At 44.9% G+C, this 12,601-nt stretch overlaps 1 long non-coding RNA gene across 3 annotated transcripts; it reads right to left on the bottom strand.

Moving 5' to 3' along the window:
• Positions 1–4,440: 4,440 nt before the first annotated feature.
• Positions 4,441–12,142, bottom strand: LOC115327681. 3 transcript variants are annotated; one of them, XR_003919833.4, is made up of 4 exons: positions 12,116–12,142; positions 8,259–8,380; positions 5,812–5,930; positions 4,441–4,492 (listed from the first exon to the last, which is right to left on the bottom strand). It is a non-coding gene; the product is annotated as an uncharacterized LOC115327681 (long non-coding RNA). The 3 variants fall into 3 exon arrangements; XR_003919834.4 differs by lacking the exon at positions 12,116–12,142 and adding an exon at positions 10,440–10,475; XR_003919832.4 differs by lacking the exon at positions 12,116–12,142 and having other exon boundaries at positions 8,259–8,443.
• Between the last annotated feature and the right edge of the window lie 459 nt (positions 12,143–12,601).

Raw genomic sequence — 12,601 nt, 5'->3', positions numbered from 1 at the left:
TCTGTGCGTGTTAATAGAAGAGGGACTACGATAGCGGCGCCGCAGGCAACGAAAATGAACGCCGTGGCGCTGGTGCTCTGGCAGAACATTCGGTGCACAAACACACATGCTTTCAGTATTTGTACCTCCCCAACTGTAGACCCTCCCGCAACCCCCCAAACAAACTTTGAAACACAATGCTGCGAAAAAAAAAGTTAAAAAGTAACGCTTTTTTGGGGGGAGGGGGGGGCTCTATTTGTTTTTTTTCGAAAACATTAAACCGACACATCTACAGCTATGTATTCTTACAATTTACCAGGACTCTGTTCCCCAAGCACAGGACTAAGACAGAGTAACCTCGGGTACAACGGGAGGGTCTCCAACCCCCTGCCGAAATTGGAGGAGGAGGTCCCGGACTCGAAGCACTGATGCAGATATGACGTACTAAGCTTTTTCTTGAGGTTCTTGTCGGATCTCTCACCAAGTATCCTTTCCGACTGAGTAATTGTGGTAACAATAATGTATGAATTGCAACTTTCTCAAAGTTTTGTTCGTGTTAGCATGGTTGCGATCTGTAGTAGATTTGTTAGTTTTCTTTGTAGGTTGATAAACCCACCTGTTTGCATTTTTATAAATGACTACAAATTTTTATCAATAGGTACATCGCTGACTTTTTTCGCTTCAAGCATAACCATGTTTTAATTTTTTCCTGTTTACAAAGAAATGTGAAACATATCACATCAAGTTAGTAGAACATACCTTCATGAATGGTCGGTGCAGCCTCTCCCACAGGGCCCGGCACGTGACATGGACTGCCTGTCGCGCTGTTTCCAGCCCAACCCTGTATAGCAGGGCCACGTCCTTGATCTGTTGGCCAGATGATAGGTAGCTGCAATAGAACAGAATGAAATACAGAGTGCAACCTTTGCTCGCTTCATTGATGCATCTTACTTCACACGACCAGTCTATGCAAGTTTGGCTGACTGATCGTAACCTTCGTCGCTAGCTTTCGTTCGTTGGAAGGGCTATGTGATGGGAATGGGAAGTTTTCATTGCCATATTTTTCACACATTATGCGCAGGCAGACTCAAAGAAATGGCTATCACCCTAGACGGGAATATCTGACCCACATGTAAACAATAGAGGCAGCTTCTGAAAATACGATACCTCAGGGCAATCGCAAGGCGTTCTTCCGATGGAAGCGGCTCACGGATGAAGAACTGCCGTGTCAGGTCCTCCTTCACCATGTCGTGCAGTTCACCAAAAGTCGGAGGCGTCATGCGGTAAAACCTCACAAAGAAGTCGACGTCGCCGTCTCTCATACGTTTCATCTGAAGTGAAGAAATCACAAAGTGTTATGCATGCGAATGCACATAAGTCACGTGAGAGGAGCTTACCGCAGTATGGTAAAGTCCTTCTTCTCTTCGCTTCTCGAAGATTGGGCGAACCCACCATTTACGCTCTACTCGTGCTCTTTTCTTAACTAGCAGCTGCAAGAGCACGAGCCTCTTGCGCAAAAGAAGCACGTCCAGCTCGCGCTCCATTTTGTCCGCGTCACAGAGCTTTGTTAAAAGTAATATATTAATCCGAGAGACAAAGGTAATAAATTGACACTATCGGCAATAACAGCAGCTACGCAACCTCTGATCTGTAGCGGCCAGCGTTTTGGCACGGGAGATGGTGATGCCAATGGCATACCTAAAGGTGGATGAGGCGTACGCACTAAAAAGGATGAAAATAAGAGATATTGAGCTTAATTAGAATTGCTGTAATAAAAATGGTGCTTAATATTAATAAAATTAAATATTACGGCATGCATCTATTATTTAACGCGCGATTCCTACTTCAGCTTTGCTTTTGTTTCTCAAGCGCGTCTGGCTACGTTGGGTGGACGCTTCGGAAACGCAGACGCGAAGCGCAGCCCGGTAGCGCCGCGTGTGGTTTGACTGGGCGCGCGCGTCCTGCTTAGCGCGCGCGCCAAGCCGAGACGCGCGTCTAGACGCACTGAAAAACGCGCCATGTGGGCTAGCCTTAACAGAGCCTTTAGTCTGCGGGAGTGTCGAAACAAAATTTCTTTTAGTTTGGCTCGGGTTTACGGCTTTGGTTTCAGTTCCGGTTCATTTTTGAGGAGCAAAAAGCAGTTTGAACCGCTTTTTGCTCCCCGAAACTGAACCAGGTTTTGGAGAGCAATTTAGCTGTTCAAACCGGTTCAAACCAGTTTGAATAGGTTTGAATTGCTAAATTGAGAATATATTTCCCACGCTGTTTCGGCCATTCGCAACTCCAGCCTGCAGCTCGCCCTCTTGCGGACAAACTAAGAACCAGAAAAGCGAAGATGGCGGCAGAGACGATGGCGAGGACTGTCGGCCCTGGTGCTGCTGTTCTGGTCGGCATGTTCATGCATCATGCAGTTTTCACGAAAAAAACAACAACTAGTGATTCAAACAGGAATTGTTGGGGCCCACTTCGGAACAGCGTTGCACAAGGGGACCGGGATGTCTCATTTTATTAGGAACTTTTCGTAGATTGCATATGCTGCAGATTTCGGGTCCAGTGGTCGCCAGGACAGTCTGGGCTCAATGGGACGGTAAACACTCTCACTAGTAGTGCAAAGCTCTTGCATACAACCTAAGAAAAGTTTATTCTTTCAAGAAAGTAGGAAAGAACTGCTCACGCGACGGTGTATTCAGCGATAAACATCGGGAATGGGTTTGCATTTTATGCGCTGAAAGGCCGTGACAAAAAACGTGACAGTTTTCTCCAAGCACTTAAAAAAGACAAACTATGCGCACCCACTTTCAGTTAGTTACAAAAGCAAATAAAAAATGCTCGTAGCATTTTAAGTAAGTTACACAGGTGTAGTACAATGTATATTTGAATAGAGTTATGCTATACACACGACGACGTGCACCTCTAGCGGAAATGGCTATACGCATGACGTGGAGCGCTCATGCCCTTTGCCCCGCGGGGGGCACCTGTGAAGGCAGGTGTTTGTAGAGCACTATATAGCTCCTTCGGAGCAGAGTAGCGCAATCTAGAACGCCGCCTCTCGGCGACTAGCGGCGAATGCCCGGAGGTTCCAACTGCGGTCAGAAATGCATGGAGAACGTGAGAAAATCGTTGTTTCTCCAGTATTGTGGGAATGTACGGAATCGCAATCATTTTTGACATAATAATGGAACACTTTAGAATACTTTGCGCTAAGTTTTGTGCCCTGCAAGGACCCGACTTTTTTTTAAAGATTGCCTGAGCGGCATCATGCAGCAGACGACACGGCGACGTCACACCATTCACGTGACCCGCTCCGGCCAACCCGAAAAGCCCATCTCCGCTGCGAGCAAAAATCGTCTGCTTCAAACGCCATTGGCTTGGAAATTGCCTTCTCAAAATTTGCACACGCATCCGATATTGCTAAAACTTTGATAAAGTGTTTAGTGCTTTACTAACTTTACGACAGACTAGTTTTGAGAAGTGTGAACTCGCCATTCATTTTTTAATCAGCCGTGTTGTGTCGATGTCCATGTATTCTCTCATAGGGCGGGCCGCCTTCTGGAACCCTGAGTACCACGTGACTCGCGCCGAACCGCTCTGTCGGCCATGTTGTCGGCAAAACACGGGGTTCAAAGGATTGCGTTACTCTGCTCCGTAGGAGCTATATAGTGCTCTAGGTGTTTGGAGAGGCGTCTCCACGGACCCCGAGCCATGCGGGTTCGCCCGCCCATGTCTGGCTGTGCGTGGCTTTCCCGAGCCCGGGGTACACTGTAAAAAAATGGGCCGTCAAAATTACGGTAAGTTGACTGGCATTCTGGCTGCCAGCAACTTCTCGTAATTTATACGGCAGACCGTAAATTCAAATTTACTGCCTGACCGTCATCTCCCAGTAAATTAAACGGTCGCAGTAAAAAAAGATACCGTTAATTTTACGGGGTGATGCTGAACAGACCGTAAACGAGATTTACTGACTGCCGCTAAGATCACGGCATGGTGGCAGTTTATTTGCCGGTCAACTGACTGCTAATTTAATGGTCACCGTAAAAATGTTGACCGTTTAATTCACTGCCAGTTGGCCATCGTAAGAAGTAAATTGAAGGTGCAAACTGCTGGCACAATGAAGCGCTAGCACTTCGTACAACACGTCAGAAAGTATGGAAAATTCGACAAAAGTAAGCATTGTCGGATTTTATCATCTTCCCACCGCATTGTATGACATGCTTAGCGTTTCACTGCACATGTTTTGCTGCTTCGATTTACTTCCTACTACTGGTCAACAGACAATGAATCAAACAATCGGTCATGAAGTCTCCTTAGGTTAGCCATTTTGTGCCTGTAATATATGTGGCATGCTGTTTATTGTAATTGTAGTGTGGTCTTCATGTCTGCAATGCGATCGTTGTGTATGTACATGCAAATGCAATTAAGCCAGAACACAGCATAAATTATGTGTAGGATAGAAATAAAAAGAGAACATTTATTTACTTGGATGATGAGGACCCAGGTCCATATACCCTCTGATCTGGAAAAGAAAGAAACCAGTTATCAATATAACATATATAAATGTGCCAAAATAGAAGCAATTTAACAGATATGTTGTATAATGGTAGCCACGCTTTATTCACTGTGCAAAGAAACTAATGATGCTGATATTGTTTACAATGTTTGAAAGAAGCTTTATGTGACAACTGAACCCCCCCCCCCTCCCTCCCTCCCTCTAGCTGAGCTTCTCCTAATCAAGCCAAACTTCATTATATCTCAGTAGCTATATATTAGCCATGTAGTACATGTATTCTGGTTTTCTCAAATACCATTTTAGTATCCCAGCACAGCCCTATATACATGGGCAAATGAATGAGAGGATATGCACAAAGTTTGGCAGAGAGTGCTGCACAAAAATACAGCTATTTAATGGGAAAGCCTACTATTCACTTACTAGACATTTTTCAACTTCAGAGCTGAGTGAGTTTGTTTTCAAAATCAGGGGTTGACATTAATTAAGCAGCACACATAGAAATTTACTCCTCCTCTTCATCTAGTTAAGCTGGTTGACTGTTGTTGGCACTAACGTAGAACTAGTCTTTCCCCACCACCAGAGACTGCAATTCTCTTGCCACCGTGCACTAATGAAAACGCATCATTAATCTTTCTCTGACATGTTCCCACCGAAAGAGATGCGAATAGTCGTGGCCGGTTGCATCAGGGCAAGCTGCGAACGTCAGGCTTAGCTGGCAATAGAATCTCTGTGCACTGTGCCTAGTGTCACTTCAGATAAACAAATGGTTAAAGCAGTGTGCTCAGCACTTCAATTTGAGATGATATCCAAAATAAACATGGACAGCTTGTGATGCAGCTGCCACTTACATGCTTCTCATTTCATCGACCTATATTTGCCATGTATGAGATGCACTATACCTAGTGTGGCATCATTTCTCTTAAAATATATGACTGCATGCTAACCATGTCTCATTTCTAGCATCACAGAGGCATCTTTCATGTAGTTATAGGCAGCGTAGTAAAGCTATGCTTGAGTTTTAAGTGAGGCTAGGTAAGTTATGTTTCAACCCAATAGTGTTAATGCAGCAAAAGAACCCGGCGTCCAGCGTCGGCATGTCGAGAAAACCCCTCGATGTTTTGCGCCACGATCCCTTGTGCATGCAAGGGATCATAGGATTCCCCCCCCCCTCCCCACTGCTGCCCTCCCTGCCCTTGCCCCCACTTCCCCTCTCCTCCTCCACCCCCTGCCCTCCCGCTGTCGTGTCATACATTAAGGCCGATCATAAGTGTCCCCCCATTTTTTTTCACACAAGCAGCTGGGTGCTCGATCATTACCATACTCACCAAATTTAGACCCAAGTGCCATTGCTTATGGCTGCTGAAATCTTCCTGGTGCCAAGACCTTGTGTTGAATGAGCCCGAGCCCCATGTTGCATGCCTCGTTCCCACATAGGATGACCGACCTTCAACAGACATATTCAAACAGAACAGAATGAGTAGAAAACCACAGACTGAAAAAATCAAGGAAAGTAACTCCAAGCTAGTGCTGATGTGATGTAAACGGTCAGAGTAATTTCGGAGCACCTTCTGGGCCAGCCAAAAATATATTTTCAAGCAACAAAAGGAAGTTTTGGATTTCGAAAGCACACTTCCTATTCATTCTGTTGTGAATACTACATTAAGACCCCCCCCAGATCTGTTTGCCCGTGAAAACTAGAAGACAATGCCTGCTTCCCTTTCCCACCCCTGCGTTACCACCAGTGTCAAGTTCAGGGACAAAAATTCTGTAATATAGTTATTCACAACAATTGCATTTAACAAAGATTTTTATGTTTATTCTAACATGTAAATTTAACTAGTAATATATCCGTTCAAGAAATATTACTACTTGATATGTCCACACTGTTATCAACAATACTAACGTCTCCATCATTTAATCCATGCACTAAATAATATACATGTTCAAATTTGTGGGCCATGTTAGTGCGTGAGCCTTTTAGAAGACCCTGTACTAGCAAACAACTTGGTTTTTGAAATCTTACACCAACTTAGAATTTTCAGATTATCATTTTTCAACTTCCCTGTCTGTTCAAAGACATGTGGACCATATGTTTAAATGACAAATTTCCTTCCCAAGCATGCACCCCTGCTACAGCGAGACGAGATATGCAGATCAGTGTGAAACCTGTGGGTACCACCTCTTTGTGTTGCACAAGTCTATGGTTAAGAGTGCGCCCAACGGTGGTGGCTAACTAGATTGGACAGACCACACATAATGCCAAAAATTCCCAAACTTGAAAGCACAGGATCAATTTTACAAAAGTAAAATTGAATAGTATATTGTCCAGAGCAGCAATAAATTTTGATTATTTGCTCAAGCCCACTCTGATGGTCCAGCCATGAAGCAGTGTCTTATTCACTGCTTTCTATAATAATGGGATGAAGTAATGTGTGGTGAAATGTAGGCATGAGCAGTATCACAACAATGTAAGAAAAAATTTAGGCAAGCTTGATTATGCTCATAAAAGCTATGAAAGGTCAGAATGTGTTGGGCTCTCTCAGATGCATGGTGTGTGTGGTTATGTGACCATCCGACTATGACCGATTCACTATTTGCAATATGGTCAGGTGACCACACACTGATAATGGTTATGTGATCCCATTATTCTCAGAATGGTGACAAGCTGGGTGGGACTCTGCGAAAAATGATGCACAAAATCAGCGCAAAAGAGAAACACAGAAAGAATGAGACAGGACAGAGCACTACTTACAACTGACATTTTATGAGAGGAAAGAGGAAGACAAAGACAACATTGACGCTAAAATAACAGGAAGAGAAAAAAAATACAATAAAGAAAAAGTAAAATCACAAAAAAATGTATCACAAAAAGATTATAAAAAATAATAAGGAAAAGTCTTAAGTGATAAACTAATGAAAATAAAAATAAAATTAAAAATTAAGGAGTCTTTTGCACTAGTTTGGTGTCCTATGTTTATTAACTAGGTTATCAAATTATTTTGGAACAATGGTGACTAGATGCCATGGATTATGGCTAAGTGACCACCATTTATTCGCTAATTGCATCTGTCAGTGTGACATGTCAGTCTGTCCAGAGTGTTAGTCACTGACCTTTGCCATGAAACTCGACTGGCAAAACACATTATTTGTTGAAACCTGACATCCCCTTTTCACAGCATTAAAGAATTCATGCAACTTTACCCAAACGTTTCATAAATTATACACTCATTCGCCAGAATCAATGAAGAACCATTATTGTAAACTACCTCATCACATCCCCTCCCAGACGGGTAACAGTTGCAAAATTGCTTTCAATATTTCACGAACCTTTCAAGGTACCTGTCTACAGCCGGAAATTTTGCTCTAAAATAAGCTGTGTGATATCATTGTTTTGCTATCCAGCAGAGATAATTTGATAAAGGTGCGGACTCACGAGAAGTACTAATAAAGCGCCGAATTCAATTTTTCTTTTTTTGCAAAAAACAAAGTGAAAACATTTTTTTTTGTAAATCCATCACTGGCAGACAAACACACTATACCAGTGAGTAATGCTTGTAGTTTGCTAAGACAGTGGTCTGTTACAAAACCTTCACATACTCTTCGTTAGTGGCAAAGGTATCCCTGCATCTATCTATCTCTGAGAATTATTCTTTCTCTCTAGTGACAGTGGACTCTTACGCTCATTGAATTATTTCACTTCTGCTTCTCTTCAAAATGAGTCTCATGTTCACTTCCCATTTATTAAGTGAACACTGTAGTGAATCATACTTACAGCCTCACACATTCCACTCCAGCTCTGCTATTTTCTTGACCAGGTTAAGTACTTTCTTGTTCACTTCTGACTTGGAGCGCTTGGCTCTGGTGCCACGGTCAGGGTTCATGCTCAGGAAACCTCTGCAATAAGCATCAGTGCCATAAAAGAAACATTTCATCCAAGTTGGTAACCTGAAAAGTTAGTCAATTTTGTCATGTGTGTTACATATGTATACATGACCGAAGGGAGAGACTAAAAGAAAGTCAAATATTTAGTAAAGAGAATATCAGGAGGGGCCAAACTGCGGCTCGTGAGCCGCATGCATCTCTTCATGCCCCCCTATTGCAGCTCTCCTAACCCGAGTACCCACAAGTTATAACAGGTGGGACCAAACACTAAGCTTGTTTACAAAAACGTTACAGTGAGAAGCGGGAGCATATTAAAATATGCAATATTGCTGGAGTTGTTTCGTTGTAGAAGGGCACGTTAAAATGACATGTAATGGTCAGAAGAGGCAAATCAGTTTGAAAGATAAGCTCTATTTTTTTTATTTCCTTTTTCACCTTTTATTTCACCTTCACATGCCAGTATGAGGCAGTGTTAGCTTTGTGCTTAAATGTTTCCCTAAAATTGATTTCTGAGGTTTGTTATTACAATGCAGTCCAGCTGCCTGATGAAACACCAAGACCACTGGCCTATGCATACATGCAATTGAAGCTGTTTGATTGACTGCGAGAGCAGACAAGGGTTTTTATTCACCTGCCTCTATCTTGCATGTGCAGTGCCTTGCGGCGAAACGCATGCACTCGATCTGTGGACTCTGCTCGGGTGCAATTTCAATAAAAAGTACAGCATTGGTGCAGGATGTGGGAGCTATAGTTGTTTGGAGCTGGCGGAAGCAATTGGGACAGCTTTCCAATCAGCGAGATATGTGCTCTTCTATTTAACAAATGAGAAGGAAGGTACCAACTGTGGCTCCATGTCTTTCATGACAGTAAATGTGCAAGGTGTTTGCTTTATTTCAATAGGAACAATAAGCCTGGAAATGATATAGATAAAAAGTATGGAGTCCTACTAGGCATCCACATACCGTAATATCCCAAGTCATCGCCCATCCCCGAGTCATCGCCCACCCCATTTTTTGGGCCAATATCGATTTCCGAAAAAACACCGAGTCATCGCCCACCCCTTCAAATACCCCAGCGCGGACTCTGCGATCCGCGAACACTCATCCTACCCGAATGACGCGGCCGCGGACCTTACAGTTCGAGGGCGTCCGTGACAAAGTAAAACAAAGGAGGGAAAGACACTTCTTTTTGTTTACCTCTGTGAGCGACCCCAAAGTGGTCGTGTATCCGTGTGAAAAGAAAACGATGGAGATAACAAAATAAGAGTTTGTTAATGTAACCGCAGAGTGTTAGGTCAAAGTCTGTCTCCACCGAAGTAAGGTCACCGCGGACCCGCTCCTTCTTCCCGCCTGTCGCGACTGCGGTTGTGCAATATTTTAGGCAAAGCCAACGCGTAAATAAAGCTTTGCTGGAACGCCCTACACAGACGTTTGCAGAGCGTCCCAACCGTGCATCGATAGCCCGCCATGCACGGACGCACGTATGTACGCACCAAACAAGAAAGTTGCGCAAGAGCTTGCAATTGACAAGGCGCCCGACTTGGCCCGACGCCAAAGTATTTGCCAACGCGACCTCCGGCTTTCCCGCTTTCCCAGCATTGCTCTTGGTCGCTTCTTTGGTCCGCTCGCTCGCTCGCTCGCTCGTTGGGCCTGGTCGGTTTTTCTATTTTCTTGTAGACTTTTCTTTCTTTTTTTTTTGTTTTACTAACTAGGAGAACATAGTGGTGACATTCTTTCACGGAACAAACGTTCGCGCTATATGCAGATCGGCGGTGTTTCTAGCGCGTATGCAAGCAACGGACTTCGCTATAGCAAAATATTCTTTCGTGAGCATTTTTTTCTATAAAACAATGAAACTAAATCAAGTTTTGAGTTTGATGTATCTCTTGTGCATCAGCGCTAGATACGCAGAGAAAAATAGGCGTTTTTTTCCGCTTTTTTTCAAGTGTTTGTGCTCACCCACCGAGACATGGCCCACCCCACTTTTTTAATGAATTTCAGGTGGTAGGGGGGTGGGCGATGACTCGGGATATTACGGTATATATACCAAAAATCACAGAACAGGAAATTACCTCTGAAGGAACTCAAGGGTCGATGACAGGCCTTCACCGTAGCAGATGTTAAAGCAATAGTGACTCGCGAAGAGTGCAGCCCATGCCGTAGGGACGTCTGGTATCTTCTGAACCATGAGCCTGCCATCAATGCTGAGTGCGTACTCGTGGGCAGTCCACAGATCATCCCCTACAGAAGTTTAAAAAATGAGAAAATAGTAAATAGTGTGCTTCTTCCTTGCGGATCCCAAAGGATTCACAACCTCAAAAGCGTCCTGATACAGCAGTAGCTTAAATGTTGGCACCCCAGTACTAAAGAACGGATTTGATTTGTAGACTGAACCGTCTGATATGTCTTGCATGTAGCTCGCGTCCCTGTCATCTAAAGACGTGTTAAGAATGCAGTCAGCAAGCGAACCATTCTGCAGTAGGCTCTTTAAGCTTTCCAGTACTGGCACATATTGAAATGAGCGATCTCTCTTGTTTCCGTCACGCCCAAGATAAATCTGCACTGGCTGGACGTATGAAAACTTTTGTTTAAAGTAGGCTCTTCTTTTGTGTTCACTATTGAACACGGTAGCATTCAGACTGCTGAATACATCGTGGCTGTTTGCATCCGCAACAATTTCTTTAGCATCAGCCGTCCCCAGGCGTTCATCCAACTTGTCATGCAAGGCTTTAAACATGCACTGCTTACTCGAGCCATGCAGGTTTTCGATTTCTTGCCACAAATGCTGAACTGTGGAAGCAGGTAAGCAGTACTTCGATTCTAGTTTTAGGTAAAAGAGAGCCAGATCGTACTCGACACACTTTTTGAACTCACTTGGAGATGGTGAAAACTGAGGGGTGCCACCTCCAGAGTTAGCATCCTCCATGCTTGCATCTTTTGGAGAAGCGCTGCTCTGACAACCGGTCGCAGCTAACACGTGTGCCTGTTGCCCTGAAGAACTGGTTGCGCCTAAGGCGCTTGCCTGTTGCTCCGAAGAGCCGCTCGCTTGTTGGGCTGATTTTACATGTTTTCTTGATAGGTGAGACGCAAACGTAGGTTTCGCAGTGAACGACTTGTCACAGCTAAAATACGGGCAACTGACTGACTGCCCGTTGTCGATGTGCTCTCTAAGATGAGTTACTATCTGAGCCCTACTCGAGCACTCGCGAACGCATCCGTGCACGCCGCAGTTTAAGTTTACGTCACCCGTTAAATCGAGCCGAGGTCCACTCGCGCGCAGTTGACCTTTATGAAACCGTAATATGTGAGGTCTGAGCCCTACATAAGTAGTGAACTGCAAACAACAAGTTGCGTGTATACTTGGAATCTGCCGCGCTCCGAACTCGTGGCTGTCATAATGACGCACATATTCGACCAACGTGGTTGACGCCTTTGAACAAACGCGGCAAACAAACATGGTTGTTCAAGCCGTCGCCTCACTAAAGCGAGAGAAAAGAGCTAAGACCGACAAATCGCGAGAATGTGCAGTATTAATCTGAAGCTATCTTTGGCTGGCTCTCAATCGCTTGTGCTCCCTTCCCGAAAAGGAGCACGAACGACGATCGCCAGCCGGCCAGCGATGCACTCCGTCAACGCACATGCTGCCGGTTTGTCGGTGTCGGCTCTTTCTCGATCTTGCCGGCCACGGGCATTAATTTTCTCAGAATCGGATCGTGCTTGCCACATTCATATTCAAAATGATACTCACGTTATGTTCGTTTACTATCGGGCCCGCCAAATGCCTCGGGTGTTGCGCCGTCAGCCGTCTTGGTAGCCACGGTCGTGCTCCCTACCGCAAACTTTCCTCGCTTTGTTTTCTTCCTTCGGGAAACAAATATGGCGACCCGACAGTGGGAACGGGGGAACGGCGCGAATGCAGCGAAGGTGGCGAAGGCAGCGAAGGTGCGAAAGCAAGGAAGCGCGATGGCGAGGGCTGTGGGCGAGGGTCAAGGCGCGAGCCGCGAACTGGAGAGCAGCCTGACGACGCAGGCGTAGAAGGCCCCCAACACATCACGTGCGTGCCGTGCCTGTGTCTGGAGCGTGGTGCGGAGTGTGTAGCGCGCCTCGCTTGGGGCGTTCCGCTTCTTTCCTTCCGTCGCCGTGCCTTCTCTCGTTCCACTTCTTTCCTCCCGTCGCCGTACCCTTTTCACTCAAAAAACATTGTCAACATACCGTATCTTTTTTTTTACGGTGG

The sequence above is a fragment of the Ixodes scapularis genome, unplaced genomic scaffold, assembly GCF_016920785.2.
Source record: "Ixodes scapularis isolate PalLabHiFi unplaced genomic scaffold, ASM1692078v2 ptg001639l_1__unscaffolded, whole genome shotgun sequence".
Taxonomy (NCBI): domain Eukaryota; kingdom Metazoa; phylum Arthropoda; class Arachnida; order Ixodida; family Ixodidae; genus Ixodes; species Ixodes scapularis.
The sequence above is the reverse complement of the archived record's forward strand: the minus strand, read 5'-3'. Positions and strand labels throughout refer to the sequence as shown.